The following is a 12,952-nucleotide window of genomic DNA, read 5'->3' on the forward strand; positions in this document are numbered from 1 at the left end:
TGCTTTATTTCATTTCTGTTGTAATCTGTCTTGATTCCTCTGGGAAAAGGTGGAATATAAATAAATTACTGTATATTGTTATTATTAACCCCAAAGATCATCTAGTAAGCTCATTCTGCATATTATCACTTACAAAGAATAGCCTGTATTCTTATAAGGCACATGGTATCTGTGGTACATCGCAGGGGTAAAAAATAAACTTATACTATACTAAGGGATCATAACTCATATTTCATCTGTTCAGGGCTTACATTCAGTATTTTAATTGCATCTAGAGTCTTACATAGTATAAATCAGAAACAGTTGGGCCTTGACTTTCACAGGTTTAACATTCACGGATCTGAGTATTCACGAGTTTGTCCATGCATGCGCTCCTCCTCATCCTCCCTCCTAGGCTTTTACCCTCAGGGAATAAAGCCCAGGAGAGAAGGAGCAGTCCAGAAGGGTGTGCCTTCTTCCGTGCTTTTGTTGGCTTGCCTGAGCAGGCTAAAACATGGGGAGGGGGATATGAGCAAATATTTGAGTATTTGAATACTCAGATCATGAATATCAAACCCCTGAAAATTGATGGCTGACTCAGGGAAGCCAGCTAAAGCACAAGGAAGGGCAGGAGAAGCATGCACACATAGGAGGGGGAAGAGAAGCATGCACATGCCCCTCCCGCCTTCCCCCACTTATTCACGGGTTTCCCCCCCATTTTCGCAGGGGTCTTGCATCCCTAACCCCCAAAAAAGTGCTGATTGTATTTCCAAAAATACATTTTCCACATTATGATGTTTATAAAGCACATCTTCCTGAGCACTGAAGCAGTAAGATCGTCTGACTATTGAAAAATAGATGTTTATCTTTCCAGTCTTGGAGTATAAGTCTCTTAGCAACAACAACAGCATGCAAGATTTAACCGCATTGGCCATCAGTTAAATTCAGGGATGTAATTTTAAAAAACATAGAATCATAGAATCGTAGAGTTGGAAGAGACCACTAGGGCCATCCAGTCCAACCCCCTGCCATGCAGGAAATCCAAATCAAAGCATCCCTGACAGATGGCCATCCAGCCTCTGTTTAAAGACCTCCAAGGAAGGAGACTCTATCACCCTCCGAGGGAGTGCATTCCACTGTCGAACAGCCCTTACTGTCAGGAAGCTCCTCCTAATGTTGAGGTGGAATCTCTTTTCCTGTAGCTTGCATCCATTGTTCCGGGTCCTGTTCTCTGGAGCAGCAGAAAACAAGCTTGCTCCCTCTTCAATATGACATCCTTGCAAATATTTAAACAGGGCTATCATATCACCTCTTAACCTTCTTTTCTCCAGGCTCCCCAGCTCCCTAAGTCGTTCCTCATAGGGCATGGTTTCCAACCCTTCACCATTTTTGTCGCCCTCCTTTGGACACGCTCCAGTTTCTCAATGTCCTTTTTGAATTGTGGTGCCCAGAACTGGACACAATATTCTAGGTGGGGCCTGACCAGAGCAGAATACAGTGGCACTATTACTTCTCTTGATCTAGACACTATACTTCTATTGAAGCAGCCTAAAATAGCATTGGCCTTTTTAGCTGCCGCATCACACTGTTCACTCATGTTCAACTTGTGGTCTACTTGGACTCCTAGATCCCTTTCACACGTAGTTTCCTTCAGCCAGGTGTCACCCATCCTATATCTGTGCATTTTATTTTTCCGCCCTAAGTGCAATACCTTACATTTCTCCGTGTTGAATTTCATTTTGTTAGCTTTGGCCCAGCTTTCTAGTCTATTCAGGTCATTTTGAATTTTGATCCTGTCCTCTGGGGTATTAGCTATTCCCCCTAATTTGGTGTCATCTGCAAATTTGATAAGTATGCTCCCAATTCTGTCATCCAGGTCATTGATAAAGATGTTGAATAGCACTGGGCCCAGGACAGAGCCCTGTGGGACCCCACTGGTCACTTCTCTCCAGGATGAAAAGGAGCCATTGTTGAGCACCCTTTGGGTTTGGCCGGTCAACCAATTACAGATCCATGTAACAGTTCCTTTGTCTAGCCCACATTTTACAAGCTTGTTTGCAAGAATGTCATGGGAAACCTTGTCAAAGGCCTTACTGAAATCAAGATATACTATATCCACAGCATTCCCTTCATCTACCAAGCTGGTAATTTTATCAAAGAAAGAGATTAGGTTTGTCTGGCATGACTTGTTTCTCTGAAACCCATGTTGACTTTTTGTGATTATGGCATTGCCTTCTAGATGTTCACAGACTCTCTGTTTAATGATCTGCTCCAGAATCTTTCCTAGTACTGATGTCAGACTAACTGGACGATAATTGTTGGGATCCTCTTTTTTCCCCTTTTTGAAGATGGGGACAACGTTTGCCCTCCGCCAGTCTGCTGGGATCTCTCCTGTTTTCCAGGAGTTTTCAAAGATTATTGCCAATGGCTCCGATATTACATTTGCCAGTTCTTTTAATACCCTTGGATGGAGGTCATCTGGTCCCGGAGACTTAAATTCATTTAGATTAATAAGGTGTTCCTCTACTATATCTTTACTTATTCTGTGCTGAAATTCCCCTATTCTGTCCTCTGCTCCATTATCCTCAGGTTGAGCACCCTTTGCCTTTTCTGAGAAGACTGAGGCAAAGAAGGTGTTGAGTAATTCTGCCTTTTCTCTGTCTTCTGTTAGCATTTTGCCATCTTCTCCACGCAGTGACCCTACCATTTCCTTCTTATTCCTTTTGCTGCGGACATATCCAAAAAAGCCCTTTTTATTGTTCTTAACCTCTCTAGCAAGTCTGAGTTCATTCTGTGCTTTAGCTTTTCTGACTTTACCCCTACACATGCCTGCTATTTCTTTGAATTCCTTTTTTGTGATTTCCCCCTTTTTCCATTTCTTATACATGTTCCGTTTCAAACTTAGCTCGGTTGAAAGTTCCTTAGTCATCCATCCTGGTTTCTTGAGACACCTCCCGTTTTTCTTTCTCACTGGAACTGTTTGAAATTGTGCCTTCAGTATCTCCCTTTTGAGAAACTCCCATCCATCCTGAACTCCTTTATCTTTTAGTATTTCTGACCATGGAATCGCCCTCAATACTTCTCTAAGTTTACTGAAATTCGCTCTCCTAAAGTCTAGGATGCGTGTCTGACTATGCCTGGCTTCTCCTTTCCACTGTATTACAAACTCCAGGAGAACATGGTCACTTCCACCTAATGATCCCACCACTTGCACCCCATTAACCAAGTCATCCTTGTTGGTTAGGATCAGATCTAAAATAGCTGACCCCCTTGTTGCCTCTTCCACCTTTTGGACCATGAAATTGTCTTCCAGGCAAGTGAGGAATTTGCTAGACCTTGAGGATTTTGCTGAGTTTGACTTCCAGCAAATATCGGAATAGTTGAAGTCGCCCATCACTACTACATCTCTCTTTTCTGAATGTGTGGTCATCTGTTCTAGAAAGGCATCATCCAATTCCTCAGTCTGACTTGGGGGTCTGTAGTAGACTCCCACCGTAACATCCTTGTTGTTTCCCTCCCCTTTAATTTTTACCCAGATGCTCTCCACCTGGCTTCCATGATGGATGTCCAGGATCTCTTCACTGGTGTAAATATCTCTGACATATAGTGCTATTCCTCCTCCTTTCCTGTTTGGCCTATTTCTCTTAATAAGGTTATACATGTGTGTCTACAAATACAAAAGATTTCAATACAAAAATGTAGGAATGAAAGAACTCGTGGTTGAAGGGTGCCTTGAAACACACTTTCTACCTGAGGATGAGAAAATTGCTAATATTCTTTACATCTGTGTGTGCGTGTATATGTATGAAAGAGAAAGAGAGAGATGATAATAATTCACCTAGTTCTGAGCAATTGAAATAAGATTTGAACATCTTTATGTCTAGAAATATGAAATTTTACATCTCAGGTTTAAAAAATGATATAAAAATCAGTCAAGCTATTACAATTATTTTACAAAAACTTATTACTGCAATTTCATTTGGAAGGAGCTCTTGAAGGCTGTGTTACTACTTACCATATAGTTCCTTTTTGATGGTAACATGCTGCATAGCCCTGATTTGTAAAGAATGCCTGAACTTCATGGGAACTGCTGTCACGTAGGATGATGTATGTGAACTGACTGTCCTTTACATATGTTATGAGGATAGCAACATTACCTGATGGATAGCTGATTAAGAGCTAAGGAAAGTAAAACATCTTAAGAGCTGTGTTTCATCTTAATTTTGTAATATTCTTTACAGATACAGAGCTAAAATTGACCACTTATTAACTAATTACATTAGCACTAGCATTATTGGAATGTTTAACTTGTTCTGTTAATCCTTATTAGGGAATTTTAAACAATAATCTGTTGATTGCTTTTCACATATTACTTTAGTCATAAGGGCTGGAGGGAATGCTGTCTCTTATCTTGCAAGACACTAATTTTTTTTCCTGTTTGTTGTTTTTTGCAAAATTAAACAAGGATTCTGTGCCACAAAAAACTATTTTCTTACAAGAGTATTAACATGTAAGATTGCATAAAATCTCTGAAATATAGGATGAAAAGAGACTAGTGTGGCATAGTGGCTTGAGCATTGGAGACATGAGTTCAATTCCCAGCTTGTCCATGAATCCAATTGTGTGACCTTGGGCAAGTCACATGCTCTCAACCTCAGAGGGAGGCTATTTATTTTATTTAAGACGACAAACTCCTCTGAATAAATTTTGGTAGGTTTGTTTTAAGGTCACCGTAAGTCAGAAAAGACTTGAAAGCACCCAACAATGGCAACAACAAAAATCTTTTTACTAGATTCCTATTATAAGCATATAAATGAGAGCATTGTAAAGGATGAGGGATGGAATTTTAGTTTGTATAGGTTTGTATTATTATCCATGTGTTTATGTAAATTGTTTATGTATTTTATGTACTTAACTTTTTATCTCCCTAGTGTAGATTTGATTATTGTTAATTGGTTATATGTTGTTATGCTTTGTATTATATTTTGTATTATTCATATTTTTTTCTTTTCTTTTTTATCTTGGTACTATGTTATGTTTGTTACTTGAGTTTATTTAATATTGCTTTGTTTGTGTAATTTTGTTTAATGTTTAATGATGGGTGTATTTTAGTTAAGGGATCAGGGGTGGAATTTTAGTTTGTATACATTATGTACTATTTAGGTAATTTATTTATTTGTTTATGTTAATCATTTATGTGTTATGTATTTTTTGTAATTTTGTAAACCACTTTGATCTTATTGGAAAGGCGGTATATAAATAAACTTTTTATTTATTTATTATTTATTTAGTATAAAATCATAGAATCATAGAGTTGGAAGAGACCACAAGGGCCATCCAGTCCAAGCCCCTGCCGGTTTATATCAAATCTAGAAATTACTTTCACATTCCTTGGTTTAAATGGAATTAGATATTTTCTGTTCATAGAGGGTTAACAATGAGATCCACTGCATCAAGATCAAAGATTTTCTTTCTTAAAATTAAATGTTATTTATTAAAAATAAAAATATGTAACATTTTTTCTGGAACAAGTTTAAACAATTTATTTATTATTATTCGTTTCATTTTTATGCTGCCTTTCTCCCAAATAGAGATCCAAGGCGGCTCACAAAATAAAAACACTTTAAAACATTTTTAAAAAACCAATTAAAATAACAGTATAAAATTAAAATTGAAAACATCCAAAGTTAAAATACATAATCTAAAACACCTACCCAATATAAAAACCACCCTGTCGTGATTTTAACAATGCATTCATGAATAAAAATGTTTTTACTTGCCATCAAAAGGCAAAGAGGAAGGGGGCCAGCCTCCCCTCCCTTAGAAGGGAGTTCCAGAAGGTGCAAGGAACCACTGAGGAGACTCTCTCTCATGTCCTTACCAAGTGAGCCTGCGATGGTGGTGGGACCAAGGAAAAGCCACCTCCTGAAGTTCTTAGGGCTCTAACAAGTTCACATGGGGTGATACTGTCTCTCAAATAATCTGGACAATGAAAAGAACCTTTCCAACCCTTATAAAACAAATATATAAATTTTACCCCATAATTGCCACTCTACAGTGTCTACAATGGTAAACAGCACAAGAAGAGACTTCAGGCTTTCAGGAAGTAGTAGAATTAAGACATAAAGATGTAGCTTCGATAAATAACAGCAGTAAATAAGACTGTAAACTTAAAAGGGGGGGAGACCATATTGACCATTTTTTCTGTTGGATAAATAAGATGGAAACCTGTCACCAGCTTCAATTATACAGTGACCAGAACTCTCTTACAAATATGTTAGCCCAGAAAAAAAATAGTTGGATATGATAGAGGGAATGTCACTGTATCTCCCATCACTATCTACTTGGGATTTATTGCTCTTTTCTTGTAGTTTTGTGGCAATGGTTCATTAATGATGGATAGCAAAGTAACAAGTAGTTGATTTCTCAGTGAGGAAAAAAAATTGTGCTAAAGCATTGGGCACATCCAGACTGATTGAAAAGTGCCAGGTTATAGGACTGTCTGGTTTTTATTAATCATTCTGGATGCACCCTTCCAAATTATTAATTATTCTGTCTAAAATCCTAGTTATTGCAGGATATTATACTTGTTCCACGGTGGGGTGGGGATGATAAGTCTTCAAAGGCCCTGTAGATGGTCTTTATTTTATTTTGAAAGAAGTCCAATTTGTTTTGGCCTGTGTAGCTATTTCACTGGCCTTCAGGGGCCATATATAGAAATCAGCAGCAGAAAATCTGAAGCTGAAACTCTCTGTTTGTTGGACTGATAAAAAGATAAATTGCCGGACCAATAAACAAACTTATCTCCTTTTTTTTCCCTTGTGGATTCTGTTGCATGCTATTCAGTACTTTTTTCTTTGGATATTAAACCTGGCCTGTTCCATCTGGAAAGAAAAGAAGGAATATCTTTCCATCAGGATAGTATTTCTTCACAGGCGTAACAGTATGGCAAATCTGAGGATAAAGCATAAGAAAGCAGAGGAAAAAATGTCCATTAACAGTCAAGCACTTTGTAAAATGTTCATTGTGGAAATATGCTGAAAGAAATAATACAGCATAGGAAAGAGGCTGTTTGAATTATGTATGTGTTTAAAAATAGCTATCTTTCCCTCAATGTAGAGCTTTATCGCCTAACAAAAGAAAGCCAAGATGGAGCAGCAGAAAAGTGGCTTTCTCCATGCCTCTCTGTTTGGCAAAATCCATTTGGCAAAAGGAACACCTTTAGAATCATCTCCCTACGGAAGGAGAACAAAAGTGCTGCAACAGCATGCGGAAAGACAAAGAGAAAGCCAGATCTCTGCTGCTCCATCTTGGCTTTCTTTTGTCATGCGATAAGGCTCTTAAACATCATATATATTCATTCCAAGATAATCATATGGAAAATGGAATATTGATATCTACACAAAGGCATCAAACAATGAGACTTCTGGTTTGGGACAGAATGAGCAAGGATGGTTTGGGGATCTTCTAAGACCCCCAAACTGGAATGGAGGTGGCTGCTGGCAAAAAGAATCACTCTTCTCACCAGGGATAGGGAAACTGGAGCTAGGGGTCCCTAAAGAGTCCCACTTCAAGGGTCCAGTGTCCATGGTTATCTGCCTAATTAGAGTAATGATGACAGAGATGGATGACATGGAGCTAAGCTGCATAGCCTGCAAACTGTAGCAGCAGCAGACGCTCAAGACAGCATGTTGGTGGTGCTAAAAAGAACTACACCAGCCTTACCCCTGAGACCAGACACCTTACTTAAACACCAACTGCTTGCAGGGTACATGGCCTTCAGACTATATCAGCAGCAGAAGCCCAAGGCAGCGCCTGAAGGGGCATCACTCGTTTGGTGCCTGGACAGTATTTTATGGTAGCTGCAAAGCTGGAAGGACTAAGTGATGGGAATGGCTAGTTGAGAGTTTTAGATGTGTCCTGTGTTGTGTTGCATGTTGGAATCCCCATTTGTACATTAGAAATATTTTATACCGGGTACATATGAGTTGATAGTATTTTTATAATACTAATGAACCAGCTGGCAGTGTGAGAGGCAGCTGTAAGACTAGGTAGTGGTGGAAGCATAGCCTGGTACCATCTAGTTGGCTATAAGGCATCATCTTAGTGAGAGTAGGGCTATACTGGACTAGCCAACTACTTAGTTCTACTAACTATATATATACAGACTGGGAACCATTTTCTAGTAGTTTTTAGAGCTGTTTTAATGTGTTTTTATTTTCTATTTTAAAGTGTAATGTATGAAGGAAATGGCAATTTGAATTGTCCTTTCAGAAGGAGATATGGTGAGGGTAGGGTGGCATGTTGTTACAGGGGAAGGTGAGAGAGATACTTAACACCTGTCTTACCTTTCAGTCGCCCTGCCATCCTCAGGAGCCTAGAGAGTGAACCAAGCCACCCACAAAAGCTCACCTTGCACCTCTATAATGCTAGGTCAGTTAAAAATAAAGCACACATAATCCACGATTTCCTCAAGGATGAGGCAGCTGACCTGGCATGCTTCACAGAAACCTGGCTGAAGGATGACAGTGGCCCAACATGGGTACAGGCCCTCCCAGCTGGATACTGGGTTAGTGATCAGGTGAGAACCTGACACCTGGAATGGAGCAAATATAGCACTAATCCATAAAGTAGGGAAAGATCCCAAAGAACCTGGTAATTACAAACTGATTTCCCTGATGAACGCAGACTATAAAATCTTTGTGGCAACATTGGCACAAAGACTTAAGAAAATTCTAAAGGACATAATAAGGACCAGGCTAGGTTTTTTTTAAACCAGGGAAGCAAATACATGGGAATATGAGAACTACAACTACATGGGAATATTGTCTTAAATATGATTGAATATTTTGGGAAACAAATAGGCTAAAAATTGACTATGATATTTATCAATGCAAAAAGAATCTTGACAGAGTCAACTGGCACTTTTTATTTGAAATGCTATTTAAAAAAAGAACTGTGGTGAAAACTTTACATCCTGAATAAGAGAAATATATGAAAAACGAACAGTTCAAGTGACAGTCAATCAAGAAAAATAATATTTATTGTGATACAAAAGGGGACTAGACAGCATTGTTCCCTATCACCTTTTAAATATAATAGAGATTTTAAACAGGAAAATAAGAAATGAAAAAGAAATATATGGAGTTAGAGTTAAAGGACAAAACTATAAAGTTAAAGCATATGCTGATGATCTGTTCCCCCCCCTGGAAATATGATAAAAAGTGTATCAAAGATTGTGGAGGCTGTAGAGGAATTTCGATCATATGGAGGTTTTAAAATAAATAAGGACAAAACAGCAGTGCTAACCAAAAATATGAATGCACAAGAAGAACAAGAATTATTAGAGAAAATTGATTTAAAAGTGAAAAGAAAATAAAGCATTTGGGAATAAATATCACAAAGAAGAATTCAGAACTTTTTGAAAATAATTATGAAAAAACATGGATAGAAAATAAAAAATAATAATTTGGAAAAGTTGAAATTAATGAACTTATCCCCATTAGGAAGAATATCTGTACTTAAAATGATGATTATACCCAAGATGATGTTTTTATTTCAAAATATCCTGGTTATCATTTCAAGTTTTAATTATAATTGTAATTTAATCCTCATTCCTAAAGGTCAGCAGCTGCTATGATCTGAGAAAAAAAATATTCAAAATAAAGTATGGATGGTATACATCTCTACATCATTTAGCCTAATTGGTTAAAATATATTAAAAATCTAAACAATAAATCTTGGAAATGTAGAAAACAGGTGGGTTTCTTCTATTGTCTTTGGTGGACATGTAGAAAGGCAAGGAAATATTAGCTAACAATTAATGGGATGATGCAAAAGATTTTAAAACCAAATATAGTATTCATAGTATAGAACTCTTTCTTCTGAACATGATAGATTTAGAAAATAAAATTGAAAGAGAGAACAATACTTTAATTTGTTATATAGTTACAGCAGCAAGATGGATCTACACAAAATATTGGAAAAAGGAAGGTACCATTTATAAAAGAATGAATCAACAAATTGCTGGATTTAATGGAAGTGGGCAAACTAACAAACCTAATAAATGGAAGTAAGGGGCTGAACAAACCCTTTTTACCCTGGATGGAGGCCACACCAACCAAATGTCGCAGCCTCCATGAGGAGTAAAAAGAACCTGGGTTCTTTCTGGGATGCGTCCGGGGTCCCATTGGCACCCTCATGTGCACCGTAGACATACACGCGGCACAGTGCCATTTGGACATGGCGCTACGTGTACATCATCATGGCGGCCCCCGTGTGGATGGCGCTGAGTCATGATGGCGCCCTGACAGCGTGGTAGGGCTCGGGAGCATGTGGGTGCTCTGCTCTCCCAAGCCCTACAATTGGGCCCAGGCTGGCGCCAAGCGCCAATCTATACCAGGCCTAAGAAATTGGCAGCATGAGCTTTTGTAGACTTCAATCTACTTCCTCAGATGCATTTGGTGGAGTGGAAGTCAGGTACAGACATGCCATTGGTATGTGAGGATGTCAATTCAAATTACAAATCCTTTGTGCATGGAGATGAACTTGCAGACCCAGTTTTCCAATAGGACTAGCCTCTGGTGAGAGGAATAGACAAATGTAGGGCACCTCCATGAAGATGGGGTCAGATAGTGTTGTAGTGTGTCAGGAAACCATTGTCTTTGCTCAATCTATTGCTGAGGGACTATAGTTTGTGGATGAATTCCAGTTCTGCTTTTTCTCTTTCTCTGAATGTAGACAGTGAGGGAGCTTCTGCAATCACCTGCAACAGCTGGGGCATGTTTGTGTTTTTGCCGAATGATGTGGGTAACTTCATCTGTACCAAATGCAAGTTGGTTCTCCTGTTGAAAGAAAGGGTCCAGGAATTTAAGGCCCATTTATCCACTCTGCAAGATTTTAGTGAGCATGAGCATTTCTTGGACAGAGTGGAGAAGACTATCTTAGTTGAGAAACACACAGGGAACATATCTGGGGTGGAGGTCAGTTCCCATGCACTGGGAAGGACAGCTGGAGGCATGTGGCATGTAGGAGAACGGCCAGGCATCATTCTATGAATTTGAAGCTGCAGAGTCTATTTGAAGTTCTCTCCCTTATCAGTAATAATGAGGGGAAGCAAGAAGAGCAGCAGTGTTATTCTTCACAGAATGTGCATGAGAACTTGGAAGGTTTGGAACATGGAATGGCCCTTGCCAAACTGCAGAGGAGGCATGTGGTGGTCCAGAATCAGTAGTTTGCGGGACTGACAAGAAGTTGCAAGTAGTGTGCTGTCTTGCTGTGGCAAAATCCATGATGTAATGGAAAGGCTGACAAGACTCATCCAGCCCGCTGACAGTTATCCCTTTCTTTTGGTCCACGTGGGAATAAATGATACTTCAATGCATAGCCTTCAGAATATCACAAGGGATTATGAAGCTGAAGTAGGAAGCTGAAGGATCTGGATGCATAGGTCGTTATTTCATCTGTCCATCAAGTGGAAAGGCATGGGACAGGAAAGGAGAGAAAAATAATGGAGGTGAACAACTGGGTAGGTGAATGGAGCCACTGGTTTCCTGGACCATGGCACATAATTTCATGGAGGCAACAGATGGGTTGCACCTTTCAGTTAGCAGCAATGTTTTTGCTAAGTATCTAAAAGATCTAATCAGGAGGGCTTTAAAGTGAGTGATGTGTGGGAGGGAGACAGTATTCTTGCAGGTTGGAGTTCATCAAGATAATAGCCCAAATGTTATACAGAGAACAAGGCAAATAGCACAAGAATTCAACAGTTGGAGGGAAAAACTTAAAAGGCAGATGGGGGAATGGCCCATGGTATTAGATGTCTCTGTACTAATGCTCAGAACATGGGAAATAAACAAGATGAACTTGAACTCTTAGCACAGGAAAGCTAATAGAATATAATAGGCATCACTGAAATCTGATGGGATGGGACGGAACTCACGATTGGAATGTAGTAACAGATGGATATAACCTATTTCAGAGAAATAGACCAACAGGAAGAGAGGTGGAGTAGCATTATACATTAGGGATGTGTACACCTGTGAAGAGATCTGTGACTTAAATCCTGGACGCCAAGTTGAGAGCATCTGGGCAAAAATTAAGGGGGAGAAAAACAACAGAGGTGTGGTGGTTGGGATCTACTACAGACTTCCAAGTCAAACTGAGGACGGGGACTTTGTGGAACAGTTGACCACACATTCAGAAAGGAGATTGGGGGATTTCAGCTATCCTGATATTTGTTAGAAGTCAAACTCAGCCAAAAATCTTAGGTCCAACAAATTCCTCACTTATCTTGCATTGTTCAGAAGGTGAAAGAGGCAACTAGGGGATCAGCTATTTTAGATCTGATCCTAACCAATGGTGAGGATCTGGTTGAATGGGTAGAAGTGGTGGGATCCTTAGATGGGACTGACCATGTTCTCCTGCAGTTTGTTAGTGGAAAGGGAAGCCAAGCATAGTCAGGCATGCATTCTAGACTTTAAGAAAACTGATTTCAGTAAATGCAAGGAAATACTGGTGGTGATCCCATGATCAGGAATACTATAAAGAATAGGTTTAATGAAGGATGGGAGTTTCTTTAAAGTGAGATACTGAAAGCACAATTTCAAACAGTTCCCATCAGGAAGAAAGATGTTTCTAAAGAAACTAGAATGGATATCTAAAGAACTTTCAAATTGAGCTAAAACTCAGCTAAATTGAGCTAAGGTTAATCTAAATTACTCCAAGTCTCCAGGACCAGATGAACAAAATCCAAAGGTTTTAAAAGAACTGCCAGAAGGAATCCCAGAGCCACTGGCAATAATGTTTGAGAATTCCTGGAGAGCAGAAGAAGCCCCAGCAGACTGGAGGGGGGCAAATACTGTCCTCATCTTCAAAAAGGGGGAAAAAGAGGACCCAAACAATTCCCTCCCTTATCAATACTAGCAAAGATTCTAAAGCATATCGTTAAACAGAAAGTCTGTAAATATTTAGA

At 39.2% G+C, this 12,952-nt stretch overlaps 2 protein-coding genes across 8 annotated transcripts in view; one reads left to right on the plus strand and one right to left on the minus strand.

The window, feature by feature from the left end:
• Window positions 1–12,952, plus strand: part of CBY2 (chibby family member 2) — a 96,222-nt gene that overhangs the window by 10,287 nt on the left and 72,983 nt on the right. Inside the window, exon 3 of the mRNA XM_042460761.1 lies at window positions 11,567–11,570. The gene's annotated coding sequence lies outside the window, so the exon portion shown is untranslated. The remainder of the gene's footprint in view (window positions 1–11,566; window positions 11,571–12,952) is intronic.
• Window positions 1–12,952, minus strand: part of LOC121927159 — an 89,071-nt gene that overhangs the window by 8,867 nt on the left and 67,252 nt on the right. The window contains exon 9 of one of the 7 annotated variants that reach the window (XM_042460771.1): window positions 5,695–6,863. The exons of 5 other annotated variants lie outside the window; for them this stretch is intronic. The gene's annotated coding sequence lies outside the window, so the exon portion shown is untranslated. Of the gene's footprint in view, window positions 1–5,694; window positions 6,934–12,952 lie in introns of those variants that run through there. One more of the 7 variants, XM_042460767.1, reaches the window with a different exon arrangement.

This window comes from Sceloporus undulatus, chromosome 3, assembly GCF_019175285.1.
Source record: "Sceloporus undulatus isolate JIND9_A2432 ecotype Alabama chromosome 3, SceUnd_v1.1, whole genome shotgun sequence".
NCBI classification, from domain to species: Eukaryota; Metazoa; Chordata; class Lepidosauria; order Squamata; family Phrynosomatidae; genus Sceloporus; species Sceloporus undulatus.